General features: G+C 40.6%; 2 long non-coding RNA genes across 3 annotated transcripts in view; one reads left to right on the top strand and one right to left on the bottom strand.

Annotated features, from left to right (window-relative positions):
• Positions 1-735: 735 nt before the first annotated feature.
• On the bottom strand, positions 736-5501 carry LOC113923346. Of its 2 annotated transcripts, none has more exons than XR_003520311.1 (3): positions 5486-5501; positions 3011-3221; positions 736-943 (listed from the first exon to the last, which is right to left on the bottom strand). It is a non-coding gene; the product is annotated as an uncharacterized LOC113923346 (long non-coding RNA). The 2 variants fall into 2 exon arrangements; XR_003520106.2 differs by lacking the exon at positions 5486-5501 and adding an exon at positions 5191-5435 and having other exon boundaries at positions 3011-3224.
• Positions 5502-5664: 163 nt separating this feature from the next.
• LOC113921919 overlaps positions 5665-21737 on the top strand; it is a 35673-nt gene continuing 19600 nt past the window's right edge. The window contains exons 1-2 of the long non-coding RNA XR_003519888.1: positions 5665-6526; positions 16639-16726. This is a non-coding gene — a long non-coding RNA (uncharacterized LOC113921919). The remainder of the gene's footprint in view (positions 6527-16638; positions 16727-21737) is intronic.

Here is a 21737-nt window from a genome sequence, read left to right as displayed (position 1 = left end):
GCCAGTCAGAACAAAGAGACTATCCCCCAGGAACCTGAATGTCTACCTTTCTTTAGAGAGCCTTACTCAGATTTATAAGTGAATAATCCTTGATCCTGCTCTCTATCAATCTGCAGAGAATGGTATAAGAGAGAATGAAGGGAATAGCAAAAGATAGGACAATAGCCACAGTCTTTGACAAAGATCTCTCCTCCTTAAAATAGAGCCCGGAAATAGTAAAGGAGAAAAGAATCTCGTGTATTCCAAGAAAAAGGATACATCCTCAATAATGCAAGGGAGAAAAACATGTAAACAAAACCCCAGAGTCTTGGACAGCATTTAATTTAATAGTCCTTTCGAAGATGGAGGAATTCATTGCTTCAGCTTGGAGTAAGTGATTAGTCAACAAGATGAGAATGTCAGATACAGAAAAAGCTCCAGAAAGAGAAACAAAATTGTGAAACACCTACAGCAACATCAAAACCCTCGTGGCAAAGTGCCCTGCTTCGCACTTCCATTTCATCTCTCATGTCCAGCAGTGTTGCAGATGGAAAACTAAAAGCAATCATAATAATTTCTCTGAAGATGCCTATTGCATAAAAGTGGTTCTGATACAATAGTCCCCTCCACATAGTATTCTAGGAAAATTCGTTTTCCTTAAGAGAACATATTTGATGCACACTTGTACCAGTTTAGATTGCATGTAATCACAAATCTAATTAATAATGACTTATGTAGTTAAGGTTTTTTATTTTTTACCATGTAATAAAGAGCCCCAAAATTGCCAGCACAGTCACTCTTACGGTTTTATGATTTCATCAAGGATTCAATTTTCTTCTATCTTTCCAACTCCACCAACTCTAGTGTGTGGCTTTTATCCACGATTGCAAGATGGTTATTGCAGCTTCAGTCATCACATTCACATTCCAGATCGGAAATGGGGGGAAGTATCAAAAGCCTTCTCCTATGACAAAAGAGAAATTCTTCTCAGTGAGTTCGGCCTACATCTTATTAAGCCAGAGCTTTGTCACATGACCACAGCAAATCAGAGTGATACCGTAGCTTTCCAGTAAAGCTAGGGGAAGATAAAGAAATGGGGGTTGTGAATGACATTTGGTTACAAAAGTAGAATGTTTGCCTCAAATAGCAGCCCAGGAGCCAGGTGTGCTGGCTTCTATCTAATCCTCTGATCTAAGTAAGTATCTAATCATGGAGAAGGCTTTTAACCTACAGATCCCCATCCAAAAGAATGGCATAATGAAATAGATCTTGAATACTCTATGATTGTCGACATCCAGTGTTAACTTAAGGCAGCATGGTTGGGGCAGACACTGTTGGTCACCTAACCAACAGTCATTTCCTACCTGTCTTCCTTACTGGCCGAGACCAACTTCCACTATAAAACCCGGTGAGATTGTCTGAGCTTCTCTTCCAGCTGGAGCATGATCGTGTGACCAAAACTTGGCCAAGAAGACCCAAGGAAAAGTATGCCATGGCATCTGGGAAAGATTTTTCCACCAAACAGTAAGAACAGTGTTTAAGGAAACGTCTCCTGGATCCCTTTCCCATCCTCTCCCTGCCTCCAGTCTTTGGACTCAGCTCCATGAACTATGGCAGCCATTTTGTATCAATGAGGCAACAAACTCAACACACTAAAAATAATGGAATGGATGGATGATAAAGAATTTTAGTTATTGGTGAAATCAATTACGGGATCACCTTTTCCTGATTTTGCATTATAGGAAACAATAAGAACCCTGTCTGTATATGTTATTAATGTTTTATGCTATTACTTGCAGCCCAAACATCTTACACAATACATAGATCTAGTAGAAACAATTGTGGATTCTAAACTAGCAGTCTTATACTTTATTTGCATATGAATCACCACAGAAGCCTGTTAAAATGCAGATTTCTGATGCAGTAGATCTGGGATGGGGCCTAAAATTCTGCATTTTTAACAGGCAAGTGATATCGATGCTCCTGCTCTGCAGACGATCCACATCACACTTTGAACAGCAAAGTGCTAACTCACATGTGGCTATTGTATGACATCGATCAAGTCACCTCACTTCTCTAGGCCTCAATTTTCTCAAAGAATCTGATATCTTATGATTCTAAGTATTGGCAGAAGAAAATGTGATCATTTCCTCTGCAAATGAAGATACACATGAAAAGTGAACTGAGAAAGCATACACACTGTGATTTATTTTAAACTTTCTGCTAAGTGGTCATTAATCTCATTACTTGATACAAATTGCAATCAGGATGAGGGCACATATGCCAGCGCTTGTTTCCATGACTGTCCAACGGCCCCACCTACATGGAAACATCATGGGAACAGAATATTAAACTGTGTTTGCAGCTGCTCCCTAGAACCTCATTATGAATAATATGTGTGCTAATCAGAAATTCAATTAATAGAGATTTGAAAAGATTTTGAGCAATACATCCTTTTCCCTGCCCCATTCTCTTGCCATGAGAGTGAAGAATGAATGTGGTTATTTTCATAACAAAAAAGCCATCTGCCTGTAAGGGTGATTGCAGCTTGGTACCCTCTGTCCCAGGTACTCTCCACAGCCCACTCCCAGCAGTGTTGGTCCAACACTGAAATCTGTCTGCTTTCACGTTTGAGCATTTTGTCTTTCTCTCCTAACCTCACTGCACTTACTTACACGACTGGTCGAAGATAACCTGCCCTCCCGTGGTACCCTTCCTACTAGAGTCTTGGACTCTAGCTCCTTTACTATACCCTGAGACATGTCAGGTTCCAGGAAGCAGTGGAGCTCTGTTATACCATGAGCAGGCAGATGAGAGATTTCTTGTATTTTTTCTTATATATACTTTTTTCTTTTTAATAGACTATTAATTAGAACTGGTTTAGATTAGAGAAAAATTGAGAATATAGAGAGTTCCAGTTTCCCTCACATTAGTTTCCCTTATTATTAATGCCGTGCATGAATATGGCACAAATAATGAACCAAGAGTGATACATTATGATTCACTAAAGTTCATAGTTTATTTAATTTACCTTGGTTTTTTACCTCATTGTCTTTTTCTGTCCAGGGTTCCATATTACAGTTACGTTATGTCCCTTTAGGGTCCTCTTGGCAGTGGTCATTTCTCAGACTTTGTTTAGATGACCTTGAGAGTTTTAAGGCGTACTGGTCTGGTATTTTGTAGGATGCTCCATTATTAGAATTCATCTGATATTTTTATCATGGTAAGACTGGGGCTATGGGCTACTGGAAAGAAGGTCAGACAGACAGACAAAGTGCTATTTTCATCAAACTCAATCAAGTGTATATACTAGCAATGTGATTTTGAATCATTGATGTTGGCCTTGACCACCTGGCTGAGGTAGTGTTTGTCAGATGTCTCCATAATTAAATTACTCTTTCCTCCCATTTGCATGCTGTGCATTTTGAAAAGAAATCCTTCTGGGCAGCCTACATTTAAGGAGTGAGGGTTTAGGCTCTAGCTCCTTGAAGTGGAGCTCCACATAAAATATTTGAAATTTTTGTGTGAGGGAGAATTTTCAATTCTTACCCATTATTAAACTATTCAATCATTAATTTATGTCATTTGGAATCATGTATACTTATTTTATACTTAGTTAAAGTCTAGTGCTACTCTGTTTTTTCCCTTCAAGTTGTCCCATTTTTGGCCATTGGGAGCTCTTTTAGTTGGCTTTTATTTCCCTTTGGCATGTCTCCATTACTGTGTGCTGTGTGTGTGTATCTTCTTTTCTTTTCTTTTCTTTTCTTTTCTTTTCTTTCTTTCTTTCTTTCTTTTTTTTTTTTTGAGTCCTTTTTTTTACTTTCTGGTGATAAAGATGATTCAAGCTCATCTTGTATATTTCTTCTCCAAGTCATAGAATCAGTCATTTCTCCAAATAGCCCTGGTTATTTGTTTTGGAGAACAGTGTTAGAAACCAAGGTCTGGGTTCCAGTGTGTTTATTGCTATTGGAGTGTTAATTCTTTTAGGCCCTCTCAGCTGACAGAAAAAAAAAAAAGTGTGTTTATACTAATCCATGTATATACACATATCTGTAACTGTTTATGTATGTAAAAATATGTATCTATATGAAGCTAAACATAACTTCATTCTGATGCCCCCAACTCTAATCCATTGCCATATGGATCATTCTAGCCTCTTCTTCTTGCTTATCTGGAACCTCCCACTCCAATAGTGAAAGAACTGGCCCCCACTATCTGTTACCCATTCAATTAATTCTTCAATTCCAATATATATGCATGGCAGTATCAGAATTGTTAACCTGAATCCCCGTGGGAAACCACTTTATCAACTAGGGTACAACTTTTTTTCTTTAGTCCTATAAACTCAACTCATTTCCAAAAATACTTAGGATGGCACCTTTTCCCCTCATTGGCTCCAGTGAGGTAGTTTCATACGTTGTAATATAGTTAGATTCTCTTGTCACTGTCTATATTCCTTCTTGAGGTCCCAAGATTCTTTATTTATATCTTTATATATTCAATGGTAATTTGGAGTTCAAAGTAAATAGTGTAGCTCAATGTTCCCCACTTCACAAACCTTTCCACACAATGATTCCTCTGTTTTTCATTTCATTTCATTAAAGAATTAAATTATAAAATCAGACTATATGACAACTATTAGGAGTCTCAGGGGTTTCCTCGCCTGTTTAGCCAAGGAATGGCAGGCCAAACAAATCATTTTGTTTGTCCAAGGACTAGGACGCAGCTCTCTTGGTTCCCAATCCAAAGCTATTTTCCTAACACTGCCTAATATACAGGGAGAAGAGTAATTTCTCTAAGGGAATTCAAGCTGTGGTTAGTTCTGCTATAGCTAACTTCCCGATTCCCAGTGAAATTGCAGACGGGGGCTTGTCACACTGTGGCTGTTTACACAGTGCATTTTCATGTGAGTTAACTATTCCTCTTGTCCCGTAAGAGCATTCAGGTCTACCCAGGCATAACATGGTCACTTCCAGGGTAGCCTCTAAGCTACCATTGGACTTGGATTGAATTTTCTTTCCAAATCTTGTGAAAAGGAAGGGGAAGATGAAGTGTGGATCTTTTTGGAGTCAACAAAAATCATAAAACCTTAGTTCTCCTTGCTCAGAGCATCAGCTCCAGCTTTGCCTCTTTCTATAGCCTTCCCAGATTTCATCTCTCTCTGCCCCAGAGCATCTTTTCTCTGTGTTTCTATATCCTTTATCACACTACCTTCTGTCATTAGACATGAACTCTTGAAGTCTGGGACCACGGTGTGTATGTCAATTCCCTCCACAGATGACTTTATATGTAGCAAATAAGCTCTTTCAATTAATATTAGTTTAGGTAATTAGTAAAGGATGAATGGAATTAGAAACACCATTAAAAAGTTAGAAACATGAGTGAGATGGGAAAATGAGAAAGCCAATGCCAGCCATGAGAAAGACGAGAGAAGGATGAAAAAAGAGTAGGATTGGACTTGCATTAGCTACTCTAGGGCCTGGAGAAGAAAGGGCGTTCAAGCTACCTGGGAAGGAGCCCATACACTCCATAAACACAGATAGGGGATGATCATGAATGTATAGTCCTTCTAGAATGCTAACCACTGTGACATCAGTAAGGATTCTTCTGTATCTCCAAGGTAGAGGGTGATCATAGACTTATGACATTAAGGTTGGAAGAAATCTAAAAACAATCTTACCTACCTCTCTCTCACTCATTGCTCTACTTTGAACTGCCCAGCACTGTAAATGGAAGTCAGAGCATCACAGGTCCCCTCGTGCTGCATGAGAAGGGATTCTTGAGAGGACCAAAGTTCATGAAAGCCAAAGCTTCATACCCCCATTTGAGGCACCTCTTAGCCAAGAGACAGAAACTTAACTTTGGGGTTCAAAGTCACAGAACCTCAAAGATCTTTCCATAACAGTGACTGGTGCCTTCATAGGGACATGAGGAGGGTGACAGAATTTGGACTAGGTTCAGATGAAAAAGCTGAAAAAAAATGAGGTTTTTTATCATTGATAATGGACCCTAGGGTAATCAAGAACTGAACAGAAGGATGAAGGGGACTACTAATTGAAATTGCTTCTGAAAAGTAAATAAAAGTAATAGATAATAGATAATAGCCAAAATGTCTACAGACATGAATGCAAATCTGGCCACTTCCACTCACTAACTGGGTGACTTTGGACATGTTACCTGTACTTCCCTAGCCTTATCCTCATTCCTTGTAAAATTAGGGTAATGATATTTATCTGGTAAGCTTGTTATAAGGGTAAAATGACAAAGAATCTGAAACACAGAGAAAGAGTAGTTGTCATTGTTACTATCACCATCATCACCATCAGCAATCACCAAATCAACAATCGCCAAAATTTACCAAGTATTTATTGCTTGCTAAATATTGTACTTGGTGTGTGACACGTAATTGTTACTGTTAGTATTATTGTTTACCAGTCAGTAATATCAGAGGCTTATGGATTTTCCTTGTTATAACTGACCATCAAATCAGACTGGTTTTCTTCTACCTTGAGGAATTTGTATGAAGCAGCCTAAAAGCAGGAGAATGGTAAGTGATCCCACCTGTCTTTTGCATTCTTTTGATTCAAAGTAAAATGAGATAGCCAGGGCAAAGCGAGTTATGAGATAGATAAGAAGAAAGGCTGTGGCATTTATACATTTCCCAGTCTTCTGAGAGATAACCTTCAATGTCTAGTGCCCTATATCAGTTCAGAGAGCTAGTTTTATGAACTGATTTCTTCTTAGGCCCAGATAGCTGCAGCCTTGTGTCTCTTTAGAGTGAGGGCTGCATTTCTCAGTTACTGGTAACAATTTCTCTTAAGGAAAAGGAAAGCAAATTGCCACTTAAAAAAAAAAAAAAAAACCCTGCATAAATTTAGGGAGCATTAATTACTATTGCCCTTGGGCTTCTGGGAACTCATGCTGTCTTTCCATGGTGATTATCATGATTACATGCTATTTTAATTTTATATTTAGGTCTCTACAGAAATTGCAGATATGTCTCAGCTTAGCTAGAGGAGTTTTCAATCAAAACGAGTTAACATGCTTTTCCTTCTTCTAGATTAAACTCAGTAGGGTTATGTTCATCTTAAATCCATGATCACTTCCTTGGGCTTTTCAATGAGAAATTCTGGAGAGATATCCAAACCTTGTTATCACCATCTGGAAAAACTTATGTGATCATTAGGTCGAGGTCCTGACCTTCAGGACTAGGCTAGGCTAGTGAGGAAATGGCAAAAAGACCAGGCTGTCTCCTTCTCCCTCACTGACCTGGAATAATTTGAAGCTAGTGCCAGACTCCCACTGGTTCCCATTATCTTTGTCTGATACAACACAGTAAGAATTTCCTGGTCAAATAAAGGGACAAAGAATTCCTGATGAGCCTGGGAGCCAGGAGAGGCTCATGTTTAGGGCTTTGGTGACCCTGGTATTCCTTTAAATGGAGATATGTGTTGTCAAAGCCAAGTAAGGAGCAGAGGATTATAACAGGTTCCTGATTCTGCAAGGGCCTATTTCTTCTCTACTGACTAGGACTTTACTTCCCAAACTCAGAGAATTTTAGGGCTGAAGGACAAGAGTCTGTAGTAGCAGAGATGGGTCAATGGCAAAGCAGAGTGAAGAACGCATTTAAAAACAGTCATGACTAAACCCAGGAAAAGGCCTGATCCACTGACTGTTAAACCAGGACCTATGAGCTCATCAAGTGCTATGGGTTTCCCTTTCAGATCCATAATATGTTGCCAAAAGAGCAGGGTTTTTTTAAGATTTTATTTATTCATTTTAGAGAGAGAGAGAGCAGGGGGAGGGGCAGATGGAGAGGGAGAGGCAGAGAATCTCAGGCAGACTCAGCACTGAGCCTGACACAGGGGTTGATCCCACGACCCCAAGATCATGACCCTATCCTAAACCAGGGGTTGGATGCTTAACCAATTGAGCCACCCAGGTGCCCCCACAACCACCTTTCTAAATAACACAGTCTAGGTACCCATTTCATCTGTGTCAGAAAATGAACATCCTACATAAGCATCAAATAATTTATGATTTAAGCCACAATGGCAAATACATTTCCCTAAACACCAAGAATTGTTTTATACCAACTTTTCAAAAATAAGTGAATTTTATTTATGTTTTCCTTCTTGAAGCTGGTGACAGAAAGTTCCATCTGCGAAATCTATATTGGTACTAACAAGTTGGCTACACAGCAACAGAGAGAATTTATGCTGGCTTTGGTCAAATCTACCTACAATTTGGGGACTTTTTGCCTTTAAAAGCCCACACAACAAATCAGACAATTTCCACAAGGTGCCAGATATTTGTCCAGGAAGAGGAAGGCCCGACATAGCTAGGAGACTTGTGTCTAATCCTGTCTTACCACTAACGGGACACACGTCCTTCAGGAAGACACAGCCTTCCTGGACTTCAAGTCCCCATCTGTGAAATAAAGTTTTTGGGCTAAGTCAGTATTTCTCAGCCCCGGACATATTTGAATCACTTGGCAAGATTTTTTAAAAAGTGATGCCCAGGCCTTACCCTAAACTAATTACATTACACTCATCAGGGGGTGGAGCTATTTGCTTAAAGTTCCTCAGGCTGAGACCCATGACGCCAGATTCTCCCTGAGTTCACACGATGTGGACATTCTGTCACGTTCAGTTCCACATCACCTTGGAACTTTTGGTCACCTCTGAACTTTCTCTCCTGTGGAAGGCAGAATTCTAAGAAGACCATCAATGAGTTGTACCTTTGTTTCAACCCCTGTGAGTGAAGATGGAGCCTGTGGCTTGCTTCTGGCCAAGAGAATATGGCAAAGGTGAGGAGATAGTCAATCTCATGATTATGTCACCTCACGTATCGTGGACTGGACAGAGAGATTCTCCTGTGGGCTTTGAAGAAGTAAATGGCCATGTTGTGAAAGGGTCTCTGTCATGGACTGAATATTTGTGCTCCCTGCCTCCAAAATTCATATGTTGAAATCTAATCCTTATTGTGATAATATTTGGAGGTGGAGTCTTTGGGAGGTGATTAGAGCATGAGGGTGATCATGATCTAATGATCATGAATGAACCTTCATGAATGGCATTAGCACCATTATAAGAAGAGGCTAGAGAGCCTTACTCTCTTTCCATCATATGAGGGCATAAGGAGAAGTTGGCAATCTGCAAAACTGGAAGAGGGCTGTTATCCAACCCTGCTGGCACCCTGATTTCAGACTTCCAGGCTCAAGAACTGTAAGAAATACATTTCTGTTGTTTATAAGCCACCCAGGCTATAGTACTTTGTCATAGCAGCCCGAACCAAATAAGACAACATCTGAGAGAGCCACACAACCAGGAACTGCTACACCTTCCCTCCAGTCCCTGGCTGAAAACCTGCAAGAAAGCAGGGACCTCATCCTACAACTACAGAGCTGAATTCAGCCCCAAACCATGTGAGCTTGGAAGAGAATCCAGAATTCCAGAAAGGGACGGCCTACACCAAGACCCTGTAGGACCTGTGGGACCCTGAGCAGAGGACTGCAATCTTTGTCCGGTCTCCTGACCCACAGAAACTGTGAGATAATAAATGCATACTGTTTTAAGTGGCTAAATTTGTGGTAATTTGTTACACAGCAATAAAAAAAAAACTAATATGTCTTCCAAATAGTGCACTTATGCTCAGCGTGACAGCTCCTGGTGGTATCTTACAGAAAGGTATGAGGTATATTTTGGAGAAACCTAACTTGTAAATGCTGAAAAGTAAATTGTAGAATTAAGATTTTCAAAAAAGGGAAATAAATACATATTTGAAATTTAGGTTATATTTCCTCAAATTCAAATGCTTAAAAATTTATTTTAAAAATTTATTTATTTTTAAATCAGGACAGACTTATGTTAATGGATTTGCTATCACAAAACCAAATGCCTTAACACTTATTCTTCCCATGTCTTGGCCTCAGGTTTCCTACTGGTAAAATGAGGTGAGTAGAGAAGTTTCCCTTCAATATTTATGATCCTAGGCTCATTTATGATCCCCTCAGCACAACGAGGAAGGGTAAGCAGTCTGAAGTGAGCCTGATCTGAGTTCAAATTCTGGCTCCATTCCTTATCAGCTGTAGATTTTGGCAAGTGATTTATCCATCTTACTAAGCCTCAGTGTCCTCATCTATAAAATGGGGTTAATAAAATTCCTCAATCTTCTAGCTTTGTGGGTGGGTTTATTATATGAATCAGTGGATACAATGGGCTCAGTGAAACAAAGGACTGAACACATAGTCATGACTCAAAAACGGTAATGGTGGCAATGGTTGCTTTTGTTAGGAGCTCTTCGCTTGATGGCATTAGGGACAATTTGTTTATTTTTAGCATCTGTTATGATCTGTCCTAGGAAATCGTTCAACAAGGCGCATTTGAGAATGTGGAGTTGAGGAGAGAATACAATGGTGGTACAAAGTCTGCAGAGGAGGGCAGTGTCCTGCTCCAAAACCAGCAAGGAGAGGCAACCTCTCTTATCCCCCTCCTCTATTTTCATTGCTTCTTGCTTCAACAGTGCTAAGGGCCAGCACCAAGAGGATGGACATGACAGAGATTAACAATACATTCTTAGTAGTTTATCTAGGTTGAAGAACAAAAACATGAATTTATTCCCCATTCTTTAATTTGTCCCTGATGTTTTATTTCCCTTTTTGCTAGTAAAGCAGGTCTTTTCCAGGCAATATTCTGAACTACTTTCAGAAAGCAGATGTAGGTCTTTTGAAATCAGAGGATGGGTGGCTGCTTGACAGACTGAAAGGTCTTCAAATATTACTGTGTTTGAGCTGCATCATCTAGGAAGACCATAGCCAAAAAAGGTACTCTTTGCTCAAGCAGAGCTGTTAAATAAATTCCCAAGTTTGCTTTTGAGAGTCTCACCCTAAATGTGGAGAAGAGAACTACAAAGTTGGGCCCCAAGAGAGACTTTCTACTTGGCTGACAAGAGTTTTCAAGAAAGTTGCCTGAAAATCCCCAGAGCCCACATTTATTTGGCAAAGAATGGTTTGCTTTTCAAAGGAGAAAGAAATCACTAAAATAAGAGATAACTTCCCTTTCATGGAAAAAAAATTAACAGAGAAACAAAAGAAATTCTTAGAGGATAAGTACATGAAATACTAAAATATATTGAAAGATTCATTACCAGAAATTGCGTATGAGCTAAAAACAAAGGAGGTTAGATAAATTCATGGATATGAGAACCATAAGGAATCATCAGTTTCAAATCAGAGGTCTTGAAGGTGTTCAGAGTCTAAAATACATGTCAAAAACATCAAGCACAGCATCCCACAAAAGGTTCCTTGATGATGCCATCAGAAAAGCAATTCATCATGAATTGGTCCCTCTATTGCATTCTTATTTTCTTGGACACACAAAGGAGTAAGAAAGAAGAAGACAAATGATAGGCTTTTTTTTTTTCAAGATGCTTTTATCTAAAGCATACATACTTTAAATACATACTATGGTTTGTTTATTTGAGGGGCAATCTGAACAAAATTTCCTTGTTCAGTCAGTGTAATTGCTGTAAGCTTTATGATAAAAATCAGAAGAAAATAGCCCATGAGAACCATGTTCAGATGTACAATTGGCCCTTGAACACACAAAATAGAACATGACTGCTGGCCTCCAGAGATCGTCTCTGGTTCAGTCTGCAGATGCAAGGCTGAAAACCGAGTTGTCTGGAAGCCTAAGTGTTGGGGAAGGTCATAGAAAAGATGTGACCACCCATTGACCCATGAACTGGACCCAGGCCATTGGTGGCTCCACACCCCCTCCTCTGTCCTTGAAATGTGGGTTCTGCTTGCCTTTCCTACTCTCAGAGGCTGCTCCAAGGACGTAGGACACAACCTTAAGATGGTGATGTGGTATTGAGAACACCTGCACAGTTTATATGACTGAACCCAGTTAAGGCCTCTATGTAAACTTTTAAGGTTTGGTAGGTGGGTGCAGGAGTCCCCTGTCTTGCTGCTGTCCAAGACAATCCTCATACATAAGTTCCCTTTGCTTATTAAACCTGCCTCCTGCCCACCTGGAATGGCCTGGCTCCTTCTTCTGTCTCTCCCTGCCCTCCACACACGGGGGCCTGTTTCAGATGGTACCCAGGAAGCTCCCAAGGAAGTTATGAACCAACACTAAGGAGGGAGAGATTACAAGGAGGAAAGAAAGACGAAAACAATTTGGAATTTGTGCTCAAGATGGCTTCTTGTCAACTCTTGCCATCATCAACTTCCTTGGGAAAAAAATGAATTTTAGGATATACCATTCACCTACAAATTCCGGTGGAGGGATCTCTCCACACTGAACCAAAGGCATAGATCCAAAAGGCTGAATCAAGCAACACCAGGTGCAAGGAGGTTATGAAAATGATGTTCCAAGTTTTCCAAATGCACATCAACACTTTTTTCAGTATTTTTTCAAGACTGATATTTCTCCAACCAGTTAGAGAATCATTTTTTAAAACTTAATCATGTCTTGCACCAACACTGAATTTAAAAGAATAACATTAAGCATCTCCTTTCCTTCCTCGACTGCAGAAGACTTGGGATTTGCACTGGATTCCCACCATCAAGCCAAATGTGTGTTCAACAAATGCACTTAAACATTTGCTTTTGCCTTTCAACAAGGTCAAGTGAAACTTGTCCATAAATTTCTCCCATAATTCACAAAAGTGAGGGCCAAATGGATGTTTTCTGGATACATTATGATATATAGGAATTTAAAAATTTTATAAATCTATTATGAAGAGTCAAGCTGAAGAGCAAGAAGCAAAATGACCAATATACATATGAAAATCATTTAACCTTATTTATAATTTAAAAAAGTGGAAATGACATTAGGATAGCATCTTTCTCATAAAATTGGTAAAAAAATGAAAATATCAATGATGGTAAGGATCATGGACAATGATCGTATTCATATACCGCTGAGAGGACAAAGTGGTACAACCTGTCTGGGGGGAGATGTGGAATTCAGCAATATTTATCAAATGCTTAAAAAATTCACATACCCAGGGCCCCACCTGGGTGGCTCAGTTGGTTAGGCGTCCGACTCTTGGTTCAGTTCAGGTCCTGATCTCAGGGTCTCGGGATGGAGCCCTGCATCAGGCTCCAGGCTCAGGGGAGAATCTGCTTCAGATTCTTTCTCCCTCTCCCTCTGCCCCTCCCACTTGTGTGTGCTCTCTCTTTTTCTCTCTCTCTCTAAAACAAATAAATAAATCTTTAAAAAATTCACTTACCCTTTGGATCCCAAATTCCATTTCTATGACTATATCCTAAGAAAATAATTAAGGATGCATGCAAGCATTCAGCTTCAAGAATATACAGCACAGTATTTTTTTTATAATAGCAGAAAAGCAGAATCTAAGTTTTTACAATTTCCCCGTTTAGCAAAATATTGTATACCCATATAATGGAATAGGATTTTGGACCATTGAAAACTACACTGCAGATTTTTTTTATTGATATAGATACTTGTAGCATATTTTCCATTAAAAAAAGAGGTTACAAAAATGATGGCTTTATTATGGTAAAAAAGTGTAAAAGGTGAAAAGGTGCATAGGATTCTGACAGTGTTAAGTATTAACTGGGCCAGAGAACTCAGGAACACCTGGCTTTTGCCCTGGCAAGTTTCCCAATTTCTTTCAGCTTTTCCAAAGAAGAGAAATTCAAGGAAAAATTGCAAATAGTAAACAGAGAACCAATTTATTAACTGGGTCAGTGCCTGAGATGATCGTAAGACTTCTCAGTTAAAAGTGAACTGGTGGGAGGGGGTGGGAGGCGCCTGGGTGGCTCAGTCAGTTAAGCGTCTGACTCTTGATTTCTGCTCTGGTCATGATCTCACAGTTGTGAGATCAAACCCTGCATGGAGCTCTGTGCTGGGCATGTAGCCTGTTTGGGTTTCTCTCTTTCCTTCTCCTTAAGCCCCCCCACCCCCAGAAAGAAAGAAAGAAAGAAAGAAAGAAAGAAAGAAAGAAAGAAAGAAAGAAAGAAAGAAAGAAAGAGAAGGAAGGAAGGAAGGAAGGAAGGAAGGAAGGAAGGAAGGAAGGAAGGAAGGAAGGAAGGAAAGAAGGAAGAAGGAAGGAAGGAAGGAAGGAAAATGAACTGGGAACCTCTGTGGGGCCTCTGCCTCCCCACCACAGCCACAAAGCAGGGATTTCACTTGGGCATGCATCCAGACAGAGAGGAGGGTCAGACCTGACTTAGCTTATTGATCTCACTGCAAGGAATGAGAGGACCCAGTGAGGGGAGCCTGGGTGGCTCAGTTGGTTAAGCATGTGCCTTCGGCTCGGGTCATGATCCTCGGGTCCTGGGATAGTGCCCCACGTTGGGCTCCCTGCTCAGCGGAGAGCCTGCTTTTCCCTCTCCCTCTGTCTGCTGCTCTGCCTACTTGTGCTCTTTATCTATCTCTCTGTCAAATAAATAAATAAAATCTTTAATTAAAAAAAAAGAAAAGCCAATGAAAGTAAACTACTGGGACCCACCTTTTAATGACAGTGAAGCGGCCCATTAGCAAACATGACCTCATGATTAACATAGAATTTCATCAGTAGAATTACCTTCCCTAGGTTGGAGGAGTAGGGAAGGAGGTGTGTGTGCACGTGGGATAAAAGGCAGACCCAGAGCCACAAAGTCCTGCCCATAAGACGTGGTTTCAGTAATCTTCTGCTGCATAACAAACCACTCCAAAATGCAACTGCTTAAAAACATGATTGCTCACAATGCTGTGGGTTGATGGGGCTCTGATGTACGGTTGTGCCCCATACAGTGGACCTGCACTTACTCATGCAGCTGCATTCAGCTAAGAGCTCAGCTAATGCCAAAGCCTCCAAGTGGACTCCAGGGTCTCACCAGTCATTCAAGAGTGTTGCCCGAACCTTTTTATGCACAATGACTAGTTTTAAAGTAAAAGCATTCTAGGAAAATAAACCCTGTTCTAAAAATGTGCCTGGGATCCGTCTGACATCCAGTGGGACGTTCAGACAGAAATGACTGTCATTAAGGAAGAGATCTATCAAGATCCCTAGAAACAAGGGCAGGAGGAACACTGGCTTGGTGTATGATGTAGATTAAAAAGAGTTGGATTTGGGCACCCTGGATTGGTTGGTTTGTGTTGTGCATCAAAGACGCATTCACAGGGAAGTCATTTACTATCTCCAGATATTCGAGAGCCTGGGAGGGATAGCGTCTCTAGGATCAAAGCCCCAAATACCAGGGCATCAAGAATAAGAAAATACAGTTCGTAACAACCCCAACAGGCAAGCTAAGCTCTTGCCAAGCTTCTGTTTGCGTCATGTTTGCTAGGATCCCATTGACAAAAGCAAATCACAAGATCAAGGCAATAGGAGGGGACGGAACAAGGGCGCAGACGTGGGAGATATTGCCATTGAGGGCCATCACTGTAACAGCTCCTGCATAAATAATTCCAAGTGAAAGGATATTTGCCATGGTCAACAATGGTCACCCTTGGAGTCTAGACTTACACACTGTTTTGTCCTTTTCATCCTATGGATTTTCCTATTTTCAACAATGAATATGCATTATTTTTGTAATAAGAACAAAGCCAAAATTCATTAACAAATAAATACTACTGTCTTACATAAGCTTCCCCAGAAACTGAAGCTTAAGATGAGGATTCTTGTGCAAGTGATTTAGTGCCCCCATGAGGAAACCAACCATAAGGGAGTGAGAAAAGCAGGTTAGGGCAGGCGAAGGAGCTGAGCAAGAATGTGATCTCAGCCAAGGTTTAGCCTCAGCCTGAGACCCCAAGGAGCTCTGCAGGATGAAAGGTGCTGTGGAGCTGTCTCACCATGAGGCAATGATACAGGCTTTTGTACTCCATTTCAGTTAGCCATCAGCTGTGGCTAACCCCAGGCAGGAAGGCGTAATCTCTTGGGCATCTCCTGGAAATACAGATCCCATAGGGAAGACAAGTTGCTGAAGAAGAGTGCTACTTTTGGCCCTTATTAGGTAAGCTCAGAGCAGTTGAGGGACACGTGCACCCACTCCATAAATGGGCCCAAAATATCTACTACAGCTACTCCAGCTTATTCTAAAGGGCTGTCTCTGTAACGCCTTACATAACTGCCTCCAATGTCTGTCATACACTCCAAATATGCTCTCTAAACAGAAAACAGACATCAAGTAATATATATTGGATGAATCAAGGGTAAATATGTGAAACACAACATTTCCTTTTTGTGTGTATACCATGTATCCTTAAATATGACTTCAGAAAGTGGGAATCTAGAGAGTATACCAGGAGATTATAGAGAAGATATCACTCTTTCTCTTTGCATAGCTCTACAACTGTGATGATAAGGCAGATTTTGCTACACTTTCAAACAAAATTCTCCTCTGGGCTAAAATCATGCATGAGAAGTTTTAAGGGGGAAGGATCATTTTTTCTAAAGGTTACAGGCCTAAATTATAAACTCAAGTCAATAAGTTAGACGTCTAAAAATTCTAAAAACAGGGGCAGATAATAAGAGTGCTTTCTCAACCAAAACCACAACCTTCCCTCTGCCACACTCGGAGAAAGCAGCAGAAACTAATCTTTCTCCCCAAGTGGAAAAATCGGTAATAGAAATCTACCAGCTGCCTTGAATTCTGTGCACTGACAGTATATTTCCATCAATCTCATTTATTTTTGTCTGAAGTCTTATTTTCAGGCCATCACATTCAAATACCGAATCAGGCCATATTCACCAAGATGCTCTGGGAGGAGGAAATGCCTTTCATTAGCAGGTATGCTTATTTTCTGGGTTTTACCATCAATGATGACATGTCTCCACTGAAGGAGGGAGGGATGATGGTTCATAGAATCTTAGGTAAGAAATTTGATAGAGGTTCATAGAAACATGGAGATGTCTAGAGGTCTCTGCTAGGTGAACTATGGACATGACAGAGAAGGACCTTGTCACAAGGGTTCCAACTTCACTAAATGGAGAAATGGACCAGAGAGAGAGAGAGAGACAAGCATTCCAGCACTGCTATAGTCCAAGTGAGATGGGGTGGGAAGCCAAAGTCCCGCCCACCTACCTTCTTCCCAAACCCTACCCACCTTCAACAACTAACATATATAACTGACCAGAAAGAAAACAATTGAGGCCCAGAAAGAAAAAAAGGAAAGGCACACAGCTCTACAGCTAGCTCGAGACAGCCAAAACTGTAATACAGAAATATTATGACCTTTCCACATCATTGCTCTCAACCATTGATTAAACATAATTTTATTCTTTTCAATATAGGTGAGATGTTTTAGACTTTTTTAGAATTTTTTCCATATAAAGCAATGCACAGAACAATAGATTAATAAATCTTTTAACAAATTGTTTCTTGTTTGAAATTTGGATAATTCAACTGCCCTCATTTTTCTCAGGTAAGATTTGCGGGGGGCATATATCTAGCAAACTAATTTTCTGTTTCCAAGCTTCTGGTTCCAATTCCTTCTCTCTGCCCTCACTCTTTCTCCTTCTTCTTTCTCTCCTTCCTTCAATCCCCCTCTCCCCCGCCCCCACTTCTCACACTTCAATTAAAAGCTTGACAGATCAGTCCCTTCCCCTTCTCGCAGGGGCTCACCACAGGCCATCTGGTCCTGCGATTGCCAAGAGGGGCTGGTGACATCTCTGTGAGATTCTGTGGGATAAGAGGAGCCTTTTGAAGATGGGCTGCTCTTCCTATGCCTGGGAAGTTGAGGGAGATAGCACTGCACACTGACACTCCCTCTCCCTGAGAAGCTGTCTTTAGAAGAGGGGTGAGATCAGCAGGGGTCCCCTGATGGGGATCTGCAAGCTGACTCCACCTGGCGGGGGGCAAGGAAGGGAGAGTATTCAAAGCCCTGGGGGCTCCTCCCCTGGGTGTTGCCCATCATCCAGCTGGCAGGATGCAGCAGCTGCCAATGGACAGGAAGAACATAGTCTAGTTTCTACTCCAAAACCAGAAGTTTCAAGCCAGTTCTAGCTACTTCACTCAGAATACTTTAGGAGAAATCCCATTTAATGGCGCATATCTGACTGCTTTGACCTACAAAATGGACAAACCTAATCTCATAGGGGTCTACCTAATCTACCCTGTATAATGTCTCTGAATGACAAGGAAATCATGGCAGAGAAAGAAAATCTTTGGAAGACCTCCATTCATCATTTTGACTGCATCAAAATAGTGATTCTGTGTATCACTATTAACTCCGTGATAAAGTTTACACTCATCACAGGGGCAAGCAAAGCCCTCTGCAAGTCCTCCGCCTAATTGTCAGTAGTATTCCTTCCTATTTCCCAGCACCCACCCACCCTGTCCTCTCAACCTTTTCAAACCTTTCTCTTCCTCTGCCTCTTGAAGTTTCAGTGTTAAGTCATAGAAGTTTTCTTCTAACCTATCTCTAATTTATTTGCACATTGCATTTAACTCGTTAGTCTTCTTAAAAACAAACGATAACGTAAGACGTAAGAGTCATAATCAAATAGGATGAAGTTGGTATTTATTTCCAGAACTGAATGTTCATTTAAAATTGACATCACAAATTTAAAAGACAATTCTGAGTTTCCGTTCAAACAGTAATACCTTGCTTGTTCTTCAACCAGTGAAAGGAGAGCTATGTCGGGAATAAATTTCAATGTAGTGCACTCTTCCATAGGGTTAAAGAAACTGACAATTATGCATTTTCCAGGGTAATACCACACAGAATCCCTGGGAGGAAAAAACAAATGTTTGCCAGTACCTTCAGTGGGGGTACTCATGTTGGATTTTCCCCAGGAGTTAATCGGGTGATTGGTTTTACAGAAAATTGGTGTTTCTGGCACTGTGTCCTTCCATAATAGTGAAGAACTATTTGAATCATGAGCAAATCAGAGCCCACCTGACCTCCTTGCTAATACTAACATTACAAGGTTATTGGGGCTTGTTAGGAACTGCAAACATGTCCACTGCAGAGGCCCGGTGTCCTTGACTGTATCCCTTCCCAGAGCTTCTATAGACCACATGTCCTATGTCACACTCTGACCCTGAAATGATTTATTTCCTGGGCATATGATATGGGATATTTTCTGGGACATTACTAATAAGGACCACCATCTATCATATATTCCCTTCCATCAGAATGTGTACCCCTTCTTCTTTGCACATATCTCTTCTCTTACTTTTTTTCTAATAAACGCTTCCCCCCCTCTTTTTTTTTTAACTTTTAGAAAGGCTGAATCAGGGATTGATGAAAACCTGTTTTAGTTTGAGTTCCCCCAGACACATGATTCATGCCTTCCTCCTCCCCAAGACATAGATTCGAGTGCAAGTAGTTTATCTGGGAGGTGATCCCAACAAACATTCATAAGGCAGTGGAGAAGTGAGACAGGTAAGGAAAGAGCCAGAAAGTGTTCGATATCAATGAAGAGATCCTATGAGCAATTGGAGCTTAAATTGCTGAGGACCTCTGGGAGCAGTGTAGGACACATGCTTCAGAGTTACCCTACCTGAGGGGTGCAAAGGAAAGGGAATCTATACACCTATCTCCTCAGTCATTGGGGGAGTGGTAAATTCCACAGAAGTTCTGACTACCTGGCAGAGGAAGACATTAAGCAAAATAACTGCTGGCAGTTGGAAGTTAAGGGGATGAGGGCCAGAAGTTGAGAGAGGAGTACGGACAATGTCTGCTACAAAGCTAGAACTCACTTAAGGGAAAAAGAAAAGCAAATGCATCAGGTAAAACAAAGTGAGAAAGATTAATCAGAAAAAAAAAAAAGCTCTGTTACAGAATCCAGAAGTCTAGTTAATCCATTCCTAATTTCCAACATAGAGCATCCACAAATTATACCGAAATGGTACTTGTGGAAAAAGAGGCACTATCCTCCACGTTCTGGTTGAAAATGTGAGCCTTCATCCCAGTCTTTCACAGTTTTATTTCCCATCACCTTCCAATTCACACCTCTTTTCTTTTTTTTTTAATGTTATTTTATTATGTTATGTTAGTCACCATACAATACGTCATTAGTTTTCCATGTCGTGATCCACGCATCATTGTTTTCGTATAACACTCCCACACCTCTTTTCTTCAGGTAGGCCCATCTCCTTCCTGCTCAGTGCGCTCACACCAAGCTCATTGTAACCATCATGCCTTCGCTCATGCTGCCCAGGCTGCCTGCACTCCTCTCCACAACACGAAAACCTCCCCATCTTTAAGACCCAACTCGAACCTCCCTCTGCCCAATGAAGTCTTATCAACACTGATTGCTTGCTCCCTCCTCTGCTCTCCTTGCTAGTTGTGGTAGACAGAATAATGGCCCCCAAGAAGTCCATATCTTAATTCCTAAAATCTGTGAATATGTTACTTGGCAGAGGGACTTTGTAGATGTGATTAACCAAGGATTTTGAGATGGGGAGATTATTTTGGATTAGCCAAGTGGACCTAATGTATAATCAAAAGTGGCTTTAAGAGACAGAAGAGTCAGAGTCAAAACCAAAACAAAACAAAACAAAACAAAAAAGCCTGAGGATGTGACCCAATTTGGAAACAGGGTCATGGGTCCTAAACTCAACGAGACTGGTGTCCTAAGATGAGAAGAGACACACAGGGAGAATACCATTTGATGATGGGGGCAGAGATTGAAAGGATGCATGTAAAAACCAAGTAATGCCGAAGATTGTCAACAACACCAGAAGCTAAGAGAAAGGTGTGGAATGGATTGTCCCCTATAGCCTTCAGAGAAATCATGGCCTTGCCAACACCTTGATTTTGGACTTCCAGCCTGCAGAATTGTGAGAGAATGCACTTCTATCGTTTTAATTCACTTCGTTTGTACTTTTGCTAACAGCAGCCCTAGGAAACAAATCCACTACGTTATGGATTTGCTGGGAAGATTAAATGTAATAGTAGATGTAAAGTCCTTAGACCAGACCCTTGGCATATTGGAAGTGTTAAATAAAGATCAGTTATCATCACTGCTCCATAATTTTTAGCCTTATTATCATTGCTTTCAAAAACATTAGTAGAGAGACTATTGGCACTATCTCTTAAGCATCTCATGTGCAAAGATCACTTCTTATACCTCCTCACTGATAATAAATCTTTTTAAAGTTTCCAGTTTTAACTTCTAATATGAGAGACATATAGAGCTATAGCTCAAATAAACAGAGGCTCTTAAGGGTCCTCAATAATTTTTTAAAAATGTAAGCGGTCTTGAGAGCAAAATGCTTGAGAAATTCTAGAAGAGACTCTAAAATTAGAGGCTTTATTTATTTTTAATTATCCAGGCCCTTGGTCTTCCATATGTAGTTTTCACACAAAATCGATGGTGTCAGCCCTCTGGGGGGTTGGATTTGGATAGTGATACTCTAAAAAATTATTTTATGCTTTCTTACTACTGGCTGAGGTAAGAGTATCTAAGTGTATCTTTGTACATTTGTGTGTATAGTTGGGCACAACAATTCCACCACTAAATGACATCCCAGTTGAGACTTGAAGAATGAGCAAGGGGAAAAATAAGAGTCCAACATGTGCATGTGTCAGAGAAAGTTGAGTTGCAGGGGAAGGAATAGAAATGACATTCACTACAAAGAGTCATGACCCTTGCAGACAAGCCAGTAACAGAGAGATTCATTCTGAAATTCTCTAACTTCTTTCCCTCTTTTTTTTTTGGTTACTTGAGGAGGCATCAAAATCACTTTTAACATTTTGTACAATCCCCAAATCCAGGCAAAACTATCCAGGCAAACATGCCATTGCTTGGACCATGGCAGGGATTTTCTTTTTTGCTCAAGATACTCAGAT

Source organism: Zalophus californianus, chromosome 1 (assembly GCF_009762305.2).
Source record: "Zalophus californianus isolate mZalCal1 chromosome 1, mZalCal1.pri.v2, whole genome shotgun sequence".
Taxonomy (NCBI): Eukaryota; Metazoa; Chordata; class Mammalia; order Carnivora; family Otariidae; genus Zalophus; species Zalophus californianus.
This window is presented reverse-complemented; position numbering and strand designations above follow the sequence as displayed.